This window comes from Anas platyrhynchos, chromosome 1 (genome assembly GCF_047663525.1).
Source record: "Anas platyrhynchos isolate ZD024472 breed Pekin duck chromosome 1, IASCAAS_PekinDuck_T2T, whole genome shotgun sequence".
NCBI lineage: Eukaryota > Metazoa > Chordata > Aves > Anseriformes > Anatidae > Anas > Anas platyrhynchos.
The window spans coordinates 136,610,161-136,631,150 of record NC_092587.1 but is presented as its reverse complement, the minus strand read 5'-3'; positions in this window follow the sequence as shown (position 1 = coordinate 136,631,150).

Below are 20,990 nucleotides of genomic sequence, written 5' to 3'. Positions count from 1 at the left end.
CCTTATGAAACATGTTACAAAGTACCTTTGTAGATCTCATTTTTTCAATAAAAAGGGGGTTTAGGTCATGTTGAACAATCTGCTACTTATTAGCACTTTGCCTTCAATAGGTCACCTTTCATAGTATAATACTCTGTTTTCATTAAGAACTAAATCCAAAAAGGCTATATTTTTAGAACTCAAACAAAATATATAACTTATATTGTAAACACAAAGATGAAGAAACACAAAATATTTAACTACAAAACTCTTATACAAATCTGTCACATCCAATACTTTGCTTTTCTCTAAATGCTGTGATCATTATGAGAACAGCTTGTATTTTTTAGATGTGAAATGTTAGGTGTAGCATTTGTTGTGCAGCCAGGAAAGGAAAAAAAAAATTATTATTTTTTTTAAGCAATAAACAAAAATAAGGATAAATTGCAGACTTTGACGTATTCAATCTGTTCTACATCTCAGAATCATGCACACCAGAGATATTAATGTAAAGGTAATGTAAAATTTAGTCTACCTATATTTTTAATAGATGAAAATATGCTAGATATGTTATATATTTATATTTTTTAATTTCTTTATGAATCCATTTTGTTTAAGTTTTGCCTGAGGAATATTTTTAAGATTAAAAAAATCTCCCCTCATTTTTTTATATATATAAATAGTAGTTACTTTGAGACATAAAACACCAAGACTGTGCTCACATTTCTTAAGGCTGTTCCAACATATAGATATGTTATTTTTTGCTGATATTTGCATCTGAATGCCTAAATGGTCCAAATTCTTCCTGAAGATACATTATACGGAGAAGAAGGAACATGTAAGAAGAAACCACGTCCTTTTTCATCTTTTGCAAAATTGAGATAATACATGTATTTCTACCCTTCTACCTTAGAAAGTTCTCTATTCCTTTAGGAGCACTATATTATTTGCTTTGACCAAGCAATGCTCCCAACTGATGAGTAATGTGCAGGTGGTTGGATTTTCATGGGATACATTAATGTAGACTTGTTCACTGTTGACTAAAAGAAGTAACAGTAGATGGTGAGATCAATAGTATCTGCCAGAAGACAGGAAAACTGTAATTCTCTGCAGCACTCTTGTAAATTGTGCCCAGAAGCAGAAATCAGTATTACCTTCAGTCCTCTCTGCTAAACACAAAGTTATTATTATTCTTTTATTATTATTTCAATGGTGGACAGAGGGCAAATTTATTATTATTTTTTTTTAACTTTAATTTTAATGTATTTATTTATTTTTTATTTTACACTAAGATAAAGTTTTGGGAGCAGATACATTGTCTCCCCTGTTAGAACCCTAACCACAAAGTAACAGTCCCCCACATCCCTTTATTTGCTTTCAGCCTCAAGTTATCTTCAACACTTTTCTGAATAGAATACATGGAAAATACTGCCATTCAAAAGGTCCTAGTGACAGGTTGGAGGTCTCTGCTATGGAAACCCTTCAGACATACCAGAGTCTGGTTTATGGTTTTAGAGACCAGCAGCCTCCTGTGAGACCAAACACGGGGAGATGTCCTCAGTTCTCTGCATCCCAGGACAGGATCACAGGCACTGAGTGAATAGGATAATATTGCTAAACCACAGCAAGGGAGGAGATGTCAGTGAGTTCCTGCAGCAGTGCCTAGGGACCAGGGCAGGCTGAAGAAGGTGTCTATAGATAGGTCCTCCTTCAGACCATTGCTGGATTTAACCTGGAACGTAATTGTTCCACCCTCCTCAGAACCCCTCCTGCACCTGCTTCTGTGTGAGCCTTTCTGTCTGGAACAGGGAGGTGAAGCGCACATGAAGTCAGATGAAGCTTATCCCAATGCCAAGCACATAGGCATCATTTCTTCCTTGTAGAGGGCTACTCCCTGGAAGCACATCTCTCCCCTCATCTTGGCAGTACGTTTTGTCTCTCTCATGCCTGTCTCTCTCTTGCACCCTGCTCATTCTGTGGTTAAACAGGCAATGACTAAACATCATAAATCTCATGTGGTTCAAACCTTTTAGAACCACAGAGCTCAAAAATTGTAACTGACAATGTTAGAGTTGGAAGATCACTTGGAAATCAGTCTTAGGGCTCAGACTAGAACTGAGTACCATACTTTATTTTGCCCTTTCCTCTCCCCTTTCCATTTTAACATTCTTCCCCTTAACATTCTATTTCTTACCTTGTTTTGCTAACAATTTACACATGACATATCAAAAAAGTTATGAAAGTTAAGATTAAACAGAGCTATCAACTCTCTCTTGCTTAAGGAGCTAGTACCCTTAGAAGAGGGAGATAACTGCTTGGAGTGATCTACCATTGCTCATTTTATCCTATCCTTTATTTACTTTTCTAGGTTACTTGTTCTTTTCAAATGTGCTAAAGCAACTACTCCATTTTAGTCAGCAGTTCATTGATTAAAATCTAACTAATTTTGGGAAAAAACAAAACAAAACAAAAAACAGGTATTTAAGGTAATTTCAAATGCTGTCTTCTATTTAAATCACCATTTTTTCCTATGACAGCATTTAAAGAAAGGACAATATTTACACACAAATAGTATAAATAATGTACAAGTTTGAGCACCATATTAATGTTTGAGTGACAAACAAGTAGCTGATTTATGTGAGAGACATCTTTGTGAAGAAGCAAACTTTTAATTCTGTGTTTCCATTCTCAGCAGATTGGAAATGATTCCTCATCACACTGTGAATTTTAACTGGTGTATACATCCTTGTAAGTGATAATCATACACATTTGGGAAATTACTTCCATAAATGTTATTATTCCATTTGAGAATCCAATGTTTTAAGTATCATGTTCAGCACATATTGGAAAGAAGCTTGTGGTTAATATATGGAAAGATCATTTGTATTTAATCATGCAGTTGGGAGTAGTTATAGTAACTAAGTAGATGCAGGCAGTTTAAAATGCACAGATTGTTACTGCAGCTAGCTTGCCATGGGCACTTTTTCCCTTTGATAGCTTGAGTACCGAATAAATAAAGTAAAATCAATGCTCAGAACTGGTCAAAAAAGCTGTGCCATGCAGGTTAACATGTCAGTCCTGCTAAACAAGGACATACGGCTGCACTGCCACTGCATAAAGACACAGGGCATACAAGCAGACTTCATACTGGCTTTTGTACATCATTGATGTTTTCTCAAGGATACAGCAGCAATTTCACCAGGCTTAACTAGGCTCCCCTTTGTACCTGGGTATTTTTACCTGCAGAAGAAAACTGGGCTAAGGCATTCACTGTATCTTCAGGAAAGCAAGCATCTGTATGGTGCCAGCTGCATGCGCAGAATCAGAGGTGTGCCACAGTGGCTCCTCACCAGTCAATTTCTGTTCGACATCTTTCTGCTCAAGCAGTGTGTAAGCCCGTGTTTGACAGATATTGGAAAACAAACATCTGCTTTTCTAGTAATCATTCAGGGACTAAGTTTAAAGAACAAATTAAATTAATCTAGATCCTGAAACACTTTCATAAATGTATGAATCTACAGGCTTGTATGCAACAATGGTCAAAACATGAAATTACAGATCTATTTGTTTTATTTTATTTTATTTTAGTTACAACAAAATTGCCAGCTTAAGGATGTTGGGGTTATCTTAATACTCCTTCTTATTAAATGTTATAAGAAATATATGCAGTTATGTGTATGTACTGTGTGTATATTCTAATAAGTTTGTACATGCAAGGAAGCCCAAAGAGGGAAAAGCAAGTGATTCTGTGTGTTTGTCTAAATACAGTCTGTTGCAAGGCACTTAAATACTGTGGAAATGGCCCTTAGAGAAAAAGTAAAGCTAGAGAAATAGATCTATATCTGTACTAAATCATGACTAGTTTTTCAAGATTTACTTATTCAAGTTTTCTATAAAACAATAAAACACACCCACGCCCATATAATATGGCAGAATTGTTGATACAATTTTGCTGCCTCCTACATTAGTGTTACACATGATATTTGTTTTTTCTTCACTCCTTTTCCAATGAATAAATGAACTGCTTATGTGGAGTTCAGTAGCATAACTGTACAAAATTAGTTACAAAGAGAAATGTCAGGACTGATATTCCTGACACAGCCTTTTTAACTTTTGTTATATCTTAGGTGTGCGTAGCTGAGATGGAATAATGCAGCAGTCCAAGATCCCAGGAGGCTCCTGCTACCATTGTCTTTTAGGTTTTTAGCCTGTGGCCTGGATTGAAATAAGAGCTTCAATTGGGAAATTGAGAGTATGCATACTCATTCTTTATTATTAAAAAATAGTCATTCTGGCATGCCTTTGTGAGGAAAAAAAATTAAAAAGGGGGAAAAAAAAAGAGGGGGTGTAAAATATTTGTTCTCTGTTCCTGTATAAAAACTTCTTAGAGTTTGGCAATTGATGTTGAAGTAGAGTTAGACAGCCTTTGAAACTCTTACCTAGTTCACTAGCATTACGGAGGATCCAGTTCACTGCAGTTTAGATTCATAGACAGCATTTTGCTTCTCTGTGATCAAAATGCCTGTGCAATTTGAAGTGCTTATTATCAGAGTTGAATCTACACAAAGCCTAACCTGAGAACAGCCAAGAAAAGCATACATTTGAAGGGCTTTGATGCTCCATCACATAGCCATTTGCTGGCTATAATGAAAGAGGAGTACATGACAGACTCTGCTCGTGCCTGCCATTCATAGAACTCAGTTACATATATCAAGCAATCCAGATTTTACAGTGAAATTGTGTTGGTACCTTGCTAGGCTACAGAATCAACTCTCACTGCTTTCATCACATATATTGCTTTTCTTTACTCATACTGTTGAAGGGTGTTTGTGCTGAAATTATTTTCTTCACAAGAAGATCTCTTTAATACATTTACATATTTTAGCAGGTAGTATAAAATATCAGATCATAGGAAACAGACTCACTGATGTGTTTCATACCTCTGGTTAAAGAATAAACTTGGCAGTTAAAGCTGAGAAATAAGTAGAAAATGAGAGATTTCAAATATTAATATTACACTCAGGATTTTTTTTTTTACTTGTTCAGTCAGAGCAATATTCTTTTTAGAGCAATTTGGCAAAAGACTATGACTTGCAATATTTGTCTGTTTGAGACAGTAAGTAGATTAGCCAGAAGCTGGGATATTTTTGCCAATAGCTTGAACAGATCCAACATTTCCACCAGTGGTCTAATTTTACAATCTTTCATTAAACAAAATTAATGAGTATTGAATATATACAGAAGTGTTCCCACACAGACCATCAGAAAGGCTGTGAAAACACAAATAAAATGAAGCAAGAACTTTTTTACACAAAATATAGTTGTTTGAATGAGTGGCCATCCCGAAATGCTTCTCTATTTAATGACATACTCTACATGTTCAGATGAATTCCTGGTAACATGGTACTGTTTTCTGCAACTTATTATCTTTTTAATCCAAAAGTACATGTTGCTTTTGTATTGTTATATCCTTTTATCTCTCTGATATGGACATTACCAGCTGCATCAACTGTTTCCTAATTTTAATTTCTGTGGCCAGTGTATACATTGTTTTGTTTTTTTTTTGATTCTTACAAGAAGGTGTTTTACTTTTTTGCTTTGTTTTTGTTGTTATTTTTTTTTATTATTATTATTTTTTAATTCTTAATGAGAATCTTTTACCTTTAAAAAGAACACTTTAGCTCTTTTCTCTTCTTATTTTCTCCTACTGTCCTTCACTTTGGTCTACTATTTTTGTCAAAAGAATCACTGGACATACATTTATTTTTATTGTTTCTATAAAAAAAAAAAAAAAAAAAAGAACACATATTCTTTAGATCCTGTTAAGTAAAGGTCTATTTGATTTTTTTAATGAAATCATTCTTTGTGAAAAGAAAAACAAAATATCCAGATGTTCGGAAGCTGTAATAATTACTAGGAATTTACAATCCATGTCTGTATGTTCTCTGAGAATAGAAATGCTCATTTTTATGGAAGAAATACGATAGCTTTTTGTTAGTATCAGGAATATTTTTGCATATAAATATGTGCTTTGCCCATGTCTGGAAAGCTCCGCAGGTGAGAGAGTCCTGAAAACCTTCAGAGAGCTGGTGCCAGGAGCAGGTGCAACCTTCCCTTATGCTCTCCCTTCCCTCCCTCTCCACACCATCCCTCCCTAGGTACCAGCACCTGACTGCAGACCTCCTCCCCACACTCTTCTCCAATACATATACATTTCCAATGTATATACATTTGCAGGGTAACACAAGCAGAAGTGGTCATAGCAGTTAAGATTTCACTGTGCTCTGTTCTTGTACTCCAATTTATGTGACCTACAACACGGTGGCAAGGTATACATATAAAACAAGATTAACAAACAGCACTTTAGTAACCTATCATTAGACCTTGAATCTTAACACCCTTCTTGGACAATAATTTCACTTGAAGTGTTTTCCTTTCTCTCTTGGCTGAGTCTCAGTCAGTCCCACTCAGCTGGAGTGGGGAAGGTGCCTGTGTGAAACACCAGAACCCAGAAGGAGCCCGGTGATCTCTCAGCATCAGAGCAGCCTCCCATGCTAATGTATTGGGCTCATGGACTTCTTCATCAACAGATCTGTGGCTGAACCTCAGTTTTCCATTCAAATTGGCTAGAAGAAAAGCCTGGTTGACATATTCATCTAGACCACATCCATACATCTGAGTAAGCCTTTAGGCTCTGCCAGTGCAGTGGGTAAATAAGCTTGCTAAGTCTCTACTTTTACTGAGGTATGAGTAGTGCTAATTACGTGCTCTTTGCTAGACTGAGCAATATGTTTTCCAGATTCATCCCCAAAAAAGAATGATTTCTTGGCTCAAATTTTCTTGTCTATCTTCACCACTCTTATTATTTATTATCCTCTAATTCTCTAGTAATATCTTGGTTTGAAATTAAGCCAGTGACTCAGTAATTGGCAAGATTACCTGTAACACTGCCATGGAAATAGTATGAGGGCTGGATTTCTTGATCACTTTTATATGACCCATACTATACAAGTCAGGTGAGGATTTTTTTTCCTTTTGCTGACTAAACTCCAGGTTCCACTCTCTCCTGAAGCCTGCTACGTATTTTCCCCTTGACCTCAGTGACTGCCAGCTGTAGATCCAAGACTGTCACATGGATTCTTTTTTGTCTTTTAAGATCTCTGGATTTATAGCTAGAAATCTGTCCATCATTGTGTTTTCAATCCAGTGATATCAAGTAATCTACCTATTTTTATCTACTTATTTTGATAGGCAATATTTTAAATCTCATTTGTAAAAGTTCTGTATTCCACTTTATCTACAGCCATGTTAACTCAATTGAATGGAGTTATCAACACAACATCCTCTATGATACAGTTTTTGCATGACTCACACAGCGGACATTTGCAAATCACTTGTGGGTTTTCTGAAAGCAAAAAAATAATACAAATTCTACTATTTGTAATCTGAGTTGATCTCCAGCACCACAAAGGAGTTCATATATATGTGTGTGTAAAGTATATACATATACTTTTAACAAGAATATTTGGTTATTGTCAGTAATAAAAATTCTGGATGAGAACCCTGAAGACCCACATAATGGCCATTGGCAGAAGCAAGTACACAACAGGGTAATCTCAAGATCAATCTGTTCAGGCAATTTATGATATACCTAACCAGTCTGAAGAGCAGCTGTCATCATTTCAGAGTGCCTTAAAACTCAGTTTATAGCCAAATACCATAATCACCTGAGGGACATTAAACAGATTTGTTTCTGTCAGAACAGCTATTACCCCTTTCAAAATATTTTGGGGTGATGGATTTGCCTTAGAATTACAGAATGGCTTGGGTTGGAAGGGACCTCAAAACTCATCTAGTTTCAACCTCCCTGCCATAGGCAGGGACACCTACCATTAGACCAGCTTGCCCAAAGCCCCATCCAGCCTGGCTTTGAACATTTCCAGGCATGGAGCATCCACAGCTTCTCTGGGCAACCTGTTCCACAGCCTCACCATCCTCAGAATGAAGCTTTTGATGCTTTGTCCTGTACTATGAAGAGCTGCTTAATAATAAGTTCAAAAGTAGAAATTCTAAATGGATCAACTGAAAGATTTTGATAATTATATGGCATATTGTTAAGACACTGTCTCTACCAATGTCTACCAATAAGCTAGTTTGCTTCTTGTTTTTGTTGAAGCTTGCATAACTGTAATGTGAAATCTGTTACAGGCCCGCTTGCCTTCTACTGAAAACAGGGAGAAACTCCCATTGCCTGTGAAGCTGGTTGTACCATTTTTCCAAAGGAAAGTATTAAATTGTGTGTGTTTGTATAGCAGAAACAATCAGCAAACAGTGCTGCTTTACTTATTTTACTATTTTTAAATAAGGGAGTTATTTCATTTGGAAATCTTATAGAGGATTTTCTGGATTCTAAATAAATATCAATAAATCTTTGGCAATTTGCTTGGAACATCTAATTACTTTCTCCATCTCACTAGATCTTCTGGCCAGCAGGCTACTTCAGGGCTTCAAATACCTCGGGATCCATCTTTCTCTCAGAATTGTTCTCAATTAACTTTGCCTGACTGCTTTAAAATCTTGTAGATGGCAGTCCTAGGTGGCATAATTAATTAATGGGCAGAATCATTCTAATATTACAGTATATACTTTTTCTATGTATTGATTTTGTTCACATCCTGACTGGCTCTTAAGATGTTGTTGGAAAGAGCTCAGAAATGTACATTACAATGTTCTCTGGTAGGGAAAAAGTTAAATAAATAAAATATTAATAATCAAGAAGAAGAAGAAGAAGAAGAAGAAGAAGAAGAAGAAAATCAGTTTAAATGTACAAAATCAATAATAATAATAATAAAGGAAATCATGTATATATCTACAATATTTACATAGAAATCATGCAAATATTATATATATAGAAGACATATGATGGCAGAAGTACAGTAAGCAGTTGTCAGAGCTTTGTTTGGTTATGCATTCTTAGTTTCTTTTAATGGTATTTATCCTCTTGTAATCTGGGATAACCTGGTCTGCTTTCCTGTTCTATCACTTATGGCACCTACTGGATGAGCTCTGACAAAATAGTCTCCCATGGGATGCGTGGGGAAGCTTCACCCAGCAGTGGAAGGTATCTTTGTACTAGACAAAGGACTGGGAAATCCACAGGGATATGCTCTGTTGGCAAGAAAAAGAGTTTCTCTGTTGGAGAGAAAAAGAGTTTAGATAATACATGTCCAAACAATATCCAGATCTGAAAAAAAAAAAAGAACAAGTGAAGGCACCTTCATTTCAGAGATCTGCAAAAAAAATAATGAAAAGAAAGTCAGTTTGGAGCATTTGTTCACTGTCTCCTCTAATACATGAAGGGGCATCAACATGATGCTGAGAAGTTACAAAGAAACTAAAGAGTAGTTTGCAAAATGAGTATATATGAATGTTTATTTATTGATTTATTTATTTTTCACCACAAAAAAAAAAAAAAAAAAAAAAGTGGATGCTGAAAGCATACATAAGCTCAAAATTGCTGCAGAAAGAAAAAAAAAATAGTTCATAGCTTTGTAAACAAAAATACCACTTCCTGACCAAGAAAATCTCAAGATTCAGTCACCTGATTTCTGCAAGACTATACTGGGGAAGAATCATTACATACATTATGATTTCATTATCTTCCCTAGATAGCTGATATCATTCACTGCCAGAGACAAGATATATAACTACATGGTCTGACCTAGCCCAGACATTCTTATATATTTTAAGTGAGATATTGTAACTGACTGTGAACTGAAATATGTTCTCTGAAATATGCTCTCTTTTGCTTTTCATCATTATAGGCAAGGAACTTTTTGTCTGCAGGATTTTGGGAAGCTCAGTTAGGTTTCTGTGAGCCTAAGGGAGAGCCGAGTGAATGATTCCACCAGGATTTCCTCACACACTTTGTAGTTTGGGGGTGTGGGTGGGCAGGAGAGAAGAGGAAAAACTAGGGTTTAAGGCCAGAAAGCATCACCCAAACACCTAGAGTCCTTCACAGATAAGCATGAGTTAAAGACAGTAAAAAATACACTATTCAATTTTTATTTCTTTTTCCCCTGAATTGTTCCATGTCATCTTCAAATTTCAGCCAGTGGTTGTTGTAAGGTCTGTGTTAGTAAGACTGACTGTTTGTTCTGATAGGATCTGCTATATTTTTCTTGTAAAGGTCATACACTGTAATCAAGCTATCTCTTAGTCTCATTTCTGTGGCTCTTACAGGAGTGTTTTTCAAACTTTTATCAATCTTTCCTAACTGTGGGCTGCAGAACAGGTAAACCATCCCACTTACATCTTCATCCTAGATGTAAAGCAGCCTCCTAACCTTTACAGAGTGGCTTGGGAATACCCTTTGTTGTTACAGCACCGAATGAAGAGATTGTATTACATTGTTTGCTCATTTTAATCAGTAGGTAAAAAAGCTGATTTAGTTTTTTTTTTTTTTTTTACAGCAATGGACTGTAAAACTACAAATATATACTACAAATAGAGATTTTATTCTTTGTGAAATTTAGAGGGTACTGATACCTTTCTTGTTGCTATGTTACAGTAATTTCTTTAGACCTGCTGGGACTGTTCATTAACATATCAGTAGTTTATAAACACCATCTCAAAAACTACCCATAAAGGAATTTTCAAAAGCAGAACCCATTGTGATGCTGATACGTGGAGCTAGTAAGAGCTAGCCATGGAAGAGTTGCTGTAGAGAATCAGATGCCTGAATGAATAGTTTAGACTTCTAGTTTGCACGTTCGTTTTATTGAGTATATCCACCTTAGGGAAGGGGAAAAGCTTACTGGAAAATAGTACATGGTTCCAAAGATTTCTGGAAAATAATCCTGCTAAACTGCATATGTTAGCTGAAGTGGGAGATCTCTTTGATAACCTTTACAAGCACTTATGTCTCTCTGTTGACTTAATGGAATGCCTTTGGAGGACTTTTTCTAATAAACACTTAAAATTTATGTGCTAATTAGGTATCTAGGCTTGACGGATGGTGACAGAGGGTGACAGAGCACTGGCACAGGTTGCCCCGAGAGGTGATGGGGTTTCCTTCTTTGGAGATGTTCAAAACCTGCCTGGATGTCATCCTGTGTAATGTGCTCTAGGTGATCCTGCTCAGATGAGGGGTTGGACTAGATGATTTTCAGAGGTCCCTTTCAACCTCGGCCATTCTGCGATTTTGTGATCTCATACTTATACTTGTTGTTGCACACAACTCACCTATCAACCTACACACAACAAGAAAACTTTTTAATGTCCAAGGGCAGATTCATTTACTCCAGCCCATAAATATTCTGACATAGTTTAATTTTTCAATAAATGATAATACAGTGATACCGCTGAGACATGAAAAGGAACAACCAGCTAGGTATATTGGCATCTGTGTGGAAGGACTTTAACAGTGAACATGATTTCAAACCATGTTCATTAGAATCCAAGGAAGAATGAGAGCATCCCTGCCCATTGGAGTGGTGGAAGAAAGACAGATTATCCTTGTGCGTTGATAGTGAAGCAAGAGTTGTCTCACAATCTGGTGTGAGACATTTATTTAAGTGGCAACAGTGAAAGAAAAAAGGACTCTTGTTTCTGAGTCTGATTTACATTTCCACTTTTCTTGCAGTTATTGATAGCTGTTGACAGTAAGTCAAGCAACAAACTCAACTCCTTGGTGATATCTTTAGAATGTGTGGATTGCTTATGAAATAAATTGTTGGCAAAGCCTGTAGGAAATATGGACAATGCACAAGTATTTTTGTTTATTTTACTCAACAAAAATATTTCTGTAAAAGAAAGAGAAAGAGAGAAAGAGAAAAAGAGAGAAAGAGAGAGAGAGAGAGAGAGAGAGAGAGAGAAAGGCAGGAAGGTAGGAAAGAAAGAAAGAAAGAAAGAAGGAAAGAAAGAAAGAAGGAAAGAAAGAAGGAAGGAAGGAAGGAAGGAAGGAAGGAAGGAAGGAAGGAAGGAAGGAAGGAAGGAAGGAAGGAAGGAAGGAAGGAAGGAAGGAAGGAAGGAAGGAAGGAAGGAAGGAAAGAAAGAAAGAAAGAAAGAAAGAAAGAAAGAAAGAAAGAAAGAAAGAAAGAAAGAAAGAAAGAAAGAAAGAAAGAAAGAAAGAAAGAAAGAAAGAAAGAAAGAAAGAAAGAAAGAAAGAAAGAAAGAAAGAAAGTGTTTCCACTACAGCAGCCTGTGAAATTTCTACCATTTTAACTGTCATTTTTTGAGGATTACAATGAATGTTACAAGAAGGCTAAGCAGTGAAAAATCTAGCTGTCTCTTCCTACAGGAGAGGGAAAAGATGATCCTGGCAAATGGGGCATGCTGGGAATATGGAAGTTGTCAATAAATTCTTATTTTGAGTTTACCAACAATTTTACCCAGAGCTTCAGTCCTTGCCAGCTGTAGCTCTCTTTCAACATACTGGTCAATTCCTAATTGCATATTGGGATACAACATGCACTTTTGACTCCAGAGTCTAATTTAATGAAAAGGTTTGCAATCTTTATGGCTAGAGAATGTCAGAGGTGCTCTTTGCATAGACACTGTTTTTCAACTGGTTTACTAACATCATTTTGCTATTCATACCTAGGGGATTTAGGAAAAACACAGTTCCTGACATAGTTACCACGAAGGCCTAATGTTCATAAATGCCAGGTTGTCAGTCTCATCAGGTCTAAGCAACCGAAATAGAAGGTGCTTTTTAATGCTACCCCAGAGTCAATTAAAATACAGTAATGCTGACATCTGCAGAATACAGAATGATCAAAGTAAAGAATGCCCATACAGCTTCTGACATAAAAACAGTGTGTTTGGCGGCAGAGTGACACAGTGTAACAGGTCAGGTAATTATGAGAAAATCTATGATGTATCTGTTGCAATTGCTTAGCTTCTTTCCATTATCAGAGCCATCAAACAGAACAGCGCTCTCACTTCTCCTGATGGATCGTAAAGCTAGTGACACCCTCGCTCTCCTGATACAGATGGCATCTCAGGAGCAGCTGAATTAATTTGACAGTAAATAGGTGGTAGCAATTGCTGTCTTCTCTTTTTTATTATTATTTTTATTATTTTTTTAATTGCACCAGGACAGCTTTTAGCACTTCTGGGAATAGCTCAGAAAGCCTATGCCATGATTAGCAGTGTACCCTCCTCTCCTGTAACCCCATTCCAAAGCTTTTGCTGCTGTTTTATTTACATGATAATTGCTCAATGGCAACAAAATTTTATTCTCCCTGATCTCCCCACCCTAACTCTCAGTCTGAACTATGTGCATTAATTATCATGATTAAGGAATTCTCTCATTTTTTGCCTTGATGTGTTTATTAAATTAATGAAGGAATCTGACACATGGGCTTGTATGCTTAGGGTACAGTTATACTAAAGTCATGGGTATATTTTAGATGGCTGCAAATTTTCTGCCTCAGTAACATTATAATTGGCTTAATGGATTTTCAGTTATGTGCATTGGATTTCTCCCCTCTCCAAAGCAGACTAATTACAGCTTTTTACATTAAATTCTAATAGATTTCAATTTATCTCCTCTAAATTATCACAATAATTACAGTAATAAATTAGGCATGTAGCTGTCATTAATCTAAACAATTTGAATTGGGTATCATAGCAGCACCACACAGCCTATGTTTCCTAAATGTGTATTCAAATATATTCCTAACTCTATAACCATTGTGTGGGAGGGTCTCATTTCGCAACAAGCTGCAAAACTCAGAATGTAAAATGGAAGGAGAGAGAGGAAGAGAAGGGGGGGAAATGGAAAAAGAGATGAGAGACTGCAGTAAAAGTCAAAACAGACCAAATCTGAGGGAGCACTGCATGCAATTAATGTCTGAAGAACTGGACAGGAACATACCTGAACTATCCTGGCAGACCTCAGACTCCATCACTAATCCATGACTACTTTTTCCCTCTTACATAAAAATGTGTTGCAAATGTTTCTTTACTCAAGAACACCTACTTGAAATTACAGATGGCTGAAACATGAAATTTTACCTTTCATAGGAAATTTTGGCAAGGACAACTTTGGTTTTGTTTCTCATTTAGAACAATCTCCAATTATTTAGAACACATCACAAGTGGAAATTCTGAAAAAAAAAATCATAGAAAAAACTCATGATCATTGTTTTTTAAATTGTGGGGTTTTTTTTGTTTGTTTGTTTGGTTTGGTTTGGTTTGTTTGTTTGTTTGTTTGTTTGTTTGTTTTTGTTTTGTTTTGTTTTGCTTCTACTGTTCTCTCAGCTGAAAGGTATTGACTTGACTATACTCAGCTTCACATAGGTTCTTCAGCAGAATGCTGTGCGACACTTACCAACTCATGTCAATTTCCTTGGCAGCTGCCAAGGACTAAGGATTGTAGGATTTAGGTTTGGAACAATTTCCTTCACATCCTTATCTTTTCTCCCTTCCTCCCTAGGCAGCTGGACTTACAAAACACCTGTCTGCATATGTGCCTGACTCCCTGGACGGCAGGACCCTTCACCCAATGAAGTCATCACACCCAAGCCTGCCTCTATAGCAGTTCAGACACGATTTAAGAAGATTAAGCCCAACAAACAAATCAGTCCTTGCTGTGATGTGCCTTTGCTTCTAGACTGTCACAGATACATCAGTGATGGTCCGCTCACTAGAGGTTAAAGCAACAGCGTAGCTATGCCTACGCCACTGCCCAGCCATGCTAGAGTCAGTTCTGAATTACAGGTATGTTACAGAGCAAGGTCACTGTACAGCTGCATGTCATGGCATGGCTAGGGTGTAGAGAAGTTTCTGGGGAGATGGCCAGCCTGATTTTTTGAAAATGTGAAATTTCTGTCCAGAGATCCAGCAGTCCCCTTCACAACCAGTGATCCACAAGTGTGGCTGGAACCACAGAAGTCTGCTGTCTTGATGAACATGCTGGAAAGCTGTGGACACTCTGCAATGTTACCGAAAGGGATGTCCAGACTTTCTCAAATGCGGAGTAGTGTCATTTTCTTATGGCACTTAGACTGCCTGGATAGTTTCCAATTAGCTACACAGATGATACATTTTAGTAACATACAATATTGGGGTGCTTTTATCCTGCAAATGGGAGAAATATTTAGATCTTTATTGAAGTCAGCATGACTGTATCATTCCAATGTGTAACCGCAGGGGGCAAGAATTTCTGTAGCAAGTGGACACAAATTTGTATGTACTGAATACTTCTCTGCTTCTAATTTTCAAAACATCAGTCTATAAATATCCTTCTATGGTATATATTTGTGAAGCTTTTGACCATTATGAAAATGTGATGAAACATATATATGCAATCTTTAAAAGGATTAAAATGGTGAACTTTACAAAAAAAAAAAAAAAAAAAACTTTCAGATTTCTGTACTTCAGTCAAATAAAGTAGCCTCAGAGCGCTGACACCATATGTACATATTACACAATGTTTAAAGCTTCCCTGAGCATCAAAAGGGAATACCTAATGTGCGGTTTCAATTAAGTTTCCATATATCCAGACAGTTACTACATTTCTGTTGTAACCACACTAGATGAAAAAAGTCACTAACATTTTTCCTAGTGACTAAATCATTTTGCAAATTCAGGCTGTTCTGTGAATTTGTAGAGGTTCAAATTGGTAACACTTAAAATAATAGCACGTTGATTTGTGCTGCTTTGCACTGGAATTCCTCTGGAAGGATGTCTGACCTCTTCATTAATATGAAATGAGCTCCTTGTGATACCTTAATGAATATGCAGCGTCCCCTTAGTGACATGAGTAACATTTGAAACCTTTATGCATTTTCAATGGGCATTCACCTCAGCTAATCTTCAGAGCAGGTTCATTCATAGTCATATTTCCTGTTATCTGCTTACAAAGTTAAGATGTTCTTACTGTTTGAAATTTGTCACTTACTCCAGAAGAAGGAAAAGAAAAAGCAAGTGATGGCTTTAATGGGCAATGTGCCAAGATAAATGGTCCCTGCTGTGCATGTTAGATTTGATGCAAGTGTTCTTTGTGTAGATACTACTTCCTGTACAGAATATTGCAGCCTTATGGCAACCTTTGTCCTTTGTCTTGATGATTGTATGAAATATTAATCTCCGAAACAGTAATGCTAAAATGAAACATTCTGCAGTGTATCTGGTGGCTACAGCTGCAGACAGGGATTCAGATGTCGGATCCTATTCCTGTCTGCACCATAGTCTCAATGGGTACTTTTTCTGTGTCTCAGCTCCCTCATTTCTCAAAGAGGAAACATTATTGTTAACTAAATCCTAGGGGGTTTTCTGCACCTTACCTAGATATGTTGGTAAAACACACCGAGATCCCATATGGGACTAGATGGTAAAGCTTTCTGATTATACTAACTAGAATTAATACCAGACAGTGTGTCATGCTATTTTGTTGGATGACAGTAATACTTAGCCTCCAACAACTTGACCTAAGAGGTACTTTCTGGTCAAATTGGTAATTCTTGCCAAGTATGCACAGTTATTGCTCAGGATACATCAGTGGATTTCCGTTTGACAGTACATCCTTAAGGATGTATTTGTGAGGCTTTGGGGGCTGCCAGTCTCACAGATCATATTCGTCTTCTGGGCAGCAACAAAGATCAAACAATGGGTACACCTCTTCTTTAGGTCCATTGATATTTAAAATTCAGGATTTCATAGAGATGGTAAAAAATATCCAACAGGTATGTTTTGTTCTTCACATCAGACACAGAGGGGATGAAAAGCCTTTGTATGCTGTTATCCTCCCTGTTTCTACATGCCTAGGAAGAAACACACCAGAACAGGCATGTTCTGTACCTAAATATCTTACATGGAGGAGTTGGTTCTTTTCTGTAACCTCTTTTCCACCCTAAATAATGTGGTCAATACAATAGCTGCTGGACAGAATAACAAAGTCATTTGATTTTTTATTTTTTTTTTTTAACCTAGCTGGTGGTCTCTGCTTCCTCAGAGGCCTACCAACAGCTACAGTTACTTCTTTTTTTTCTTTTATTTTTTTAACTTAATTTATTGCTCAGGTGATTGGTGTGATTTATTACTCTCAACAAAGCCTGCAAAATCTCACTTTAGAAAACAGAAAAAAAAAATGGGAGAAGGGGAAAACAGGGACATGATATGTGTTGGTTTTTTTTGTTTGTCTGTTTTGTTGGTTTTTTTTTCTTATCAGTCCAAAGCTTACAACATCCTTTCTTGCTTATATGGCTGTATTTCCACATTGTTTATAGCCAATGGACACAGGGATGAAAAGTATAAGTAAAGGGAGAGGAAAGAATTGCATAATTAACTTTTTAAATTAATTCATGACCCAGTTAAAAGGACAAGGAGGGGGTTATTAATTAATTAAGGTGGGAAACCCTGTGGGCATGTGAGATTTAGAGAGTTTTAACTTACCAGCCAGGTTAAAAGGCTTTCTAAGAGTGTACTCAGCACTCACTGAATCTGGAATGCAGTTAATGCGAAAAGAAAAGGTGAAAATATATTGTAAAAGGTTTTCAGGGGGAATAAAAACTCTAAGAAGACAGAAAATTAATTAGGAAGAATCCTGACAAATGTTTCATCAGAATTTGAGGAACAGCCTAGCTTGATTCTTAGCTTTTTCAAGCCTACTTAACTCTACTGAACACAAGGGTTGCTTGATGCCATAAAGGCAGGGATTTTGTCCTGAAATACAATTTTTAAATCCTCTTAGGTCCTAAGAATTTCAGTAAAACTGATGGATTAATAGCTATAGAAATAGTAGCAACAATAACTGATATTTGAGTGAACATTTTTAACACTCTGGAGACAGAGTAGACTTTTTTTTTCCTCTTTTCCAGATATAGCACCTCTCAATAAAAACACATTTTAAACTGGCTATCAAAAGTTCTCTCTTTTCTCAGATATCTGTGACTGCAAATGACCATTTGAAATATACATTTCTGTATTTCCTTAAAGGCTTATATCACCTGTGTTGCTTCCAGCACTTGTCCTTGTACCTCAAGGTAAAATTTAGAATTCAGATGAGTTTGAGAAGTTCTTACATCCTGTTTGTTTGTTTGTTTGTTTGTTTTCTTCCTATTATCTTTCTTTATACTTCTTTGTATGGATATTTATACGTCTAGGCTTTGCAGTCATTAAAGTTAGGGATAATACTTCCATGACCTTCTGGTACAACCAGCAATGCTAATCCAAGAATTATTTTATGAATTCATGAAAAAGAGTGTTATTTCTCACTGACAGTATTTGAAGTGGATCACATGGATTATTATTGGTTTATTTAGTCAGTCTTCCATTTCAATCATCTAATGATAGATATCAAGACACTTTTAGCTAACTGTAAATACTACCTTCTTTTGTTAGCTAATATTGGCTACGTGTCTTTGTCTCATGAGCATTTGGAAAAATCTAAATCAAAGTACAAATGTTGTCTCAAAAGTTAATTATGTAGACAGTTTTTTCTTTTCCCCAGTTGCCTCCATTGGAATATGAAAGACTAGAAAAAAAAAAAAAAAAAAAACTAATAAACATAAAATGTCACACAAAATGTCGTGGAAGTGTTACTACAAAATATTTGAAAATTAGAGGAAAAATAAAATTATCACCATTAGAGACAGGCCACTGCTGATGGAATTTGGGTCTTTTTATACACAAAAAATGTCATTCTAGCTGCACTGTATTACTGTTCCCTAGGCAAGTAGCAATCTTCATTGCTTTATGATTCTCTTTTTCTTTATCATACTGCAGCATTTTGGTGTGAGAATTTTAAAATTAAATCTCCTTATTGTGCAGGCAGGATGTCCAGTTTTATTCTATCAAATGCCACAGAAACAAAGGGAACAATCCATTTTTCCTGATAGAAGCCAACAGTTCGTAAGAGGTTTGAGATGAGTGTAAGGATACAATTTGCCTAGAGAGTGCCTGAGGATCAAGACAACCTGACTTTCCACGGAATGAGTCTGTCAGCTGGCATCTTGCAGTAATTGCTTCCCATGGCAGGACCTTACCAGCCGAGGGAGGACTGCTCTCGTCAACCCAAGAATCAATTTCTACAGTAGCTGAATGATAATTGTTTGCTAAGGCTCGGGGAACTTGTTGCCAAGCCTGAAAAAGGGGCTGAAGCTATGATTGGCACTCATTAACCCGGGATTTGGATTTGATCATTTACCTTAGTAGAAGAATGTGTTGGGGTAAAGGAGGGAGGGGACTGCAAAATGTTCTTTTGTTTGGAAGAAACAAATGAGATCAACTGCAGAATGGGTAACTGAACGTCAAGCCTGAAACCATATCTGTCTTCACTCAAAGGGACCAAATAGCATGCACTGTGAAGTGATTTGAATGCTTTCCTTCAAGTAGAAACATCTCTTTGGATTACTTGTTTTTTTCCTGATAGATACCATTGTTTGTGTATTTTGTTCATTATGTTAAATACATCCCGATGACTGATGTCCTGAAGTTAGGTTGCTGGGTTACACAATAAAAAAAGGGGGAAAAGACATGCTAGAAGTCCAGAAGACTAACTTCTGCCTTCCATAGCAAAGCCTGTGCTTTTGCAGGAGGCAATCACCACTGCCTGCTGTCTGCTGCAGACGTTTATGCCCAGCTGCAGTTGTGTCTTGTAGTGTTAGCTGGCTGGCTGTGTGTGGTATTTTCTGATCCTCACTAAAGTATGCCTTATGCTAAGACAGGTATTATGACTGCTAACATACCTGTCATGCAGCATTTTAGCATGTGGACCAGACAAGCAGAAAGTGATTTAGAGAATCAGCCTCAGATACTGCCTTCACAGTTGTGTTTCCTAGTGTCTGCTGATTATTTATGTGACCTTTCAAAGCCTACTGACAGACATGTATACACTGATTTATTGTTTGTTTTGTTTTGATTTCTGTATCACAACAAGTGTATTCATATCGGCCTGCAAGTGCTGGTTCAGGGAAAAGCACAGGGCAGTGACTAAGTCAATAGTAAAGTATATAGATGACTGATTCAGAGTCATGATCTATCAAAGAGCCTTGTATGATTTTTGGTACCTGTCAATGTTTTTGGAAATGCCTGACCAAGCTCTTCACATTAGCGTTGTCTACTCTGGATGCATATGTGCCTTACCTGCAAAAAGCAAAATCTCTGTTTCATGTCTCTGTTCTCACCAGGGTCTTTCTCTTCAAATCTTGTGTGCTAGGTTCTCTGGAATGGCAAAAATGTGAGTGAAAGTGGTCTGAACCTGACTGTGGAGCCTGCGATGGCTCTAATAAACTTTAGCTCATAGGAATCTCAACAGAAAGTCTTGTGGCAGGCATTTCTGTATGTTCACATGCATATGATGTAATGGATGTCAACAAGAACAATCTTCTTCAAAATAAGAACAGTACAATTTTATTTGTTGTCAAGATGATACTAACAAGAAAAAGAAATTAGCAGCTAAGAGTCAGAAAACAAAAACAGCCACTGTAGTTTTCCTATATGAACCCTATTAGTGCTCATTCCAGGTTGTCTCATGAGCAGTGTCCCCTGAGGCTCAGCAAAGAGAGATGGTGTATGGATCCTGGAGAAACAGAAAGAATGTCCTTTCTTGCATAATTTTGAAGCACTGGAAATGCAGCAAATCTTTAACTCTCCTGCTCAGGGTTGGTTTGCAGCTCTTCACTTGCCTGGTTTGCATACACAGTGACTTTTGTTTGTCCAACCATACTTTTAAAGAAAGAACAAAACATTCTTTAGGTCTTTGGAACTGGTTCGTCATAATCTGGAAGGATCTGTACACAACCATGGTCTTACTTTCCACCTACAAACCATATGGAGCTCATTCCATTTTTTTTCTATCCACAGAGAGTTTGTATTTTTGTTTGTTTTTTTTGTTTCATTGTTTCATTGTTTTGTTGTTATTGTTTTGTTTGTTTGTTTGTTTCCCAGGGAATTCCTACTCTGAACTTTATTTACTTGTTTCCAGTACATTCTGAATATAAACTTGGTTTGTCAATTTACACTGAATGATGCAGATAATGCCACATTTCTTGTAGTCCCTT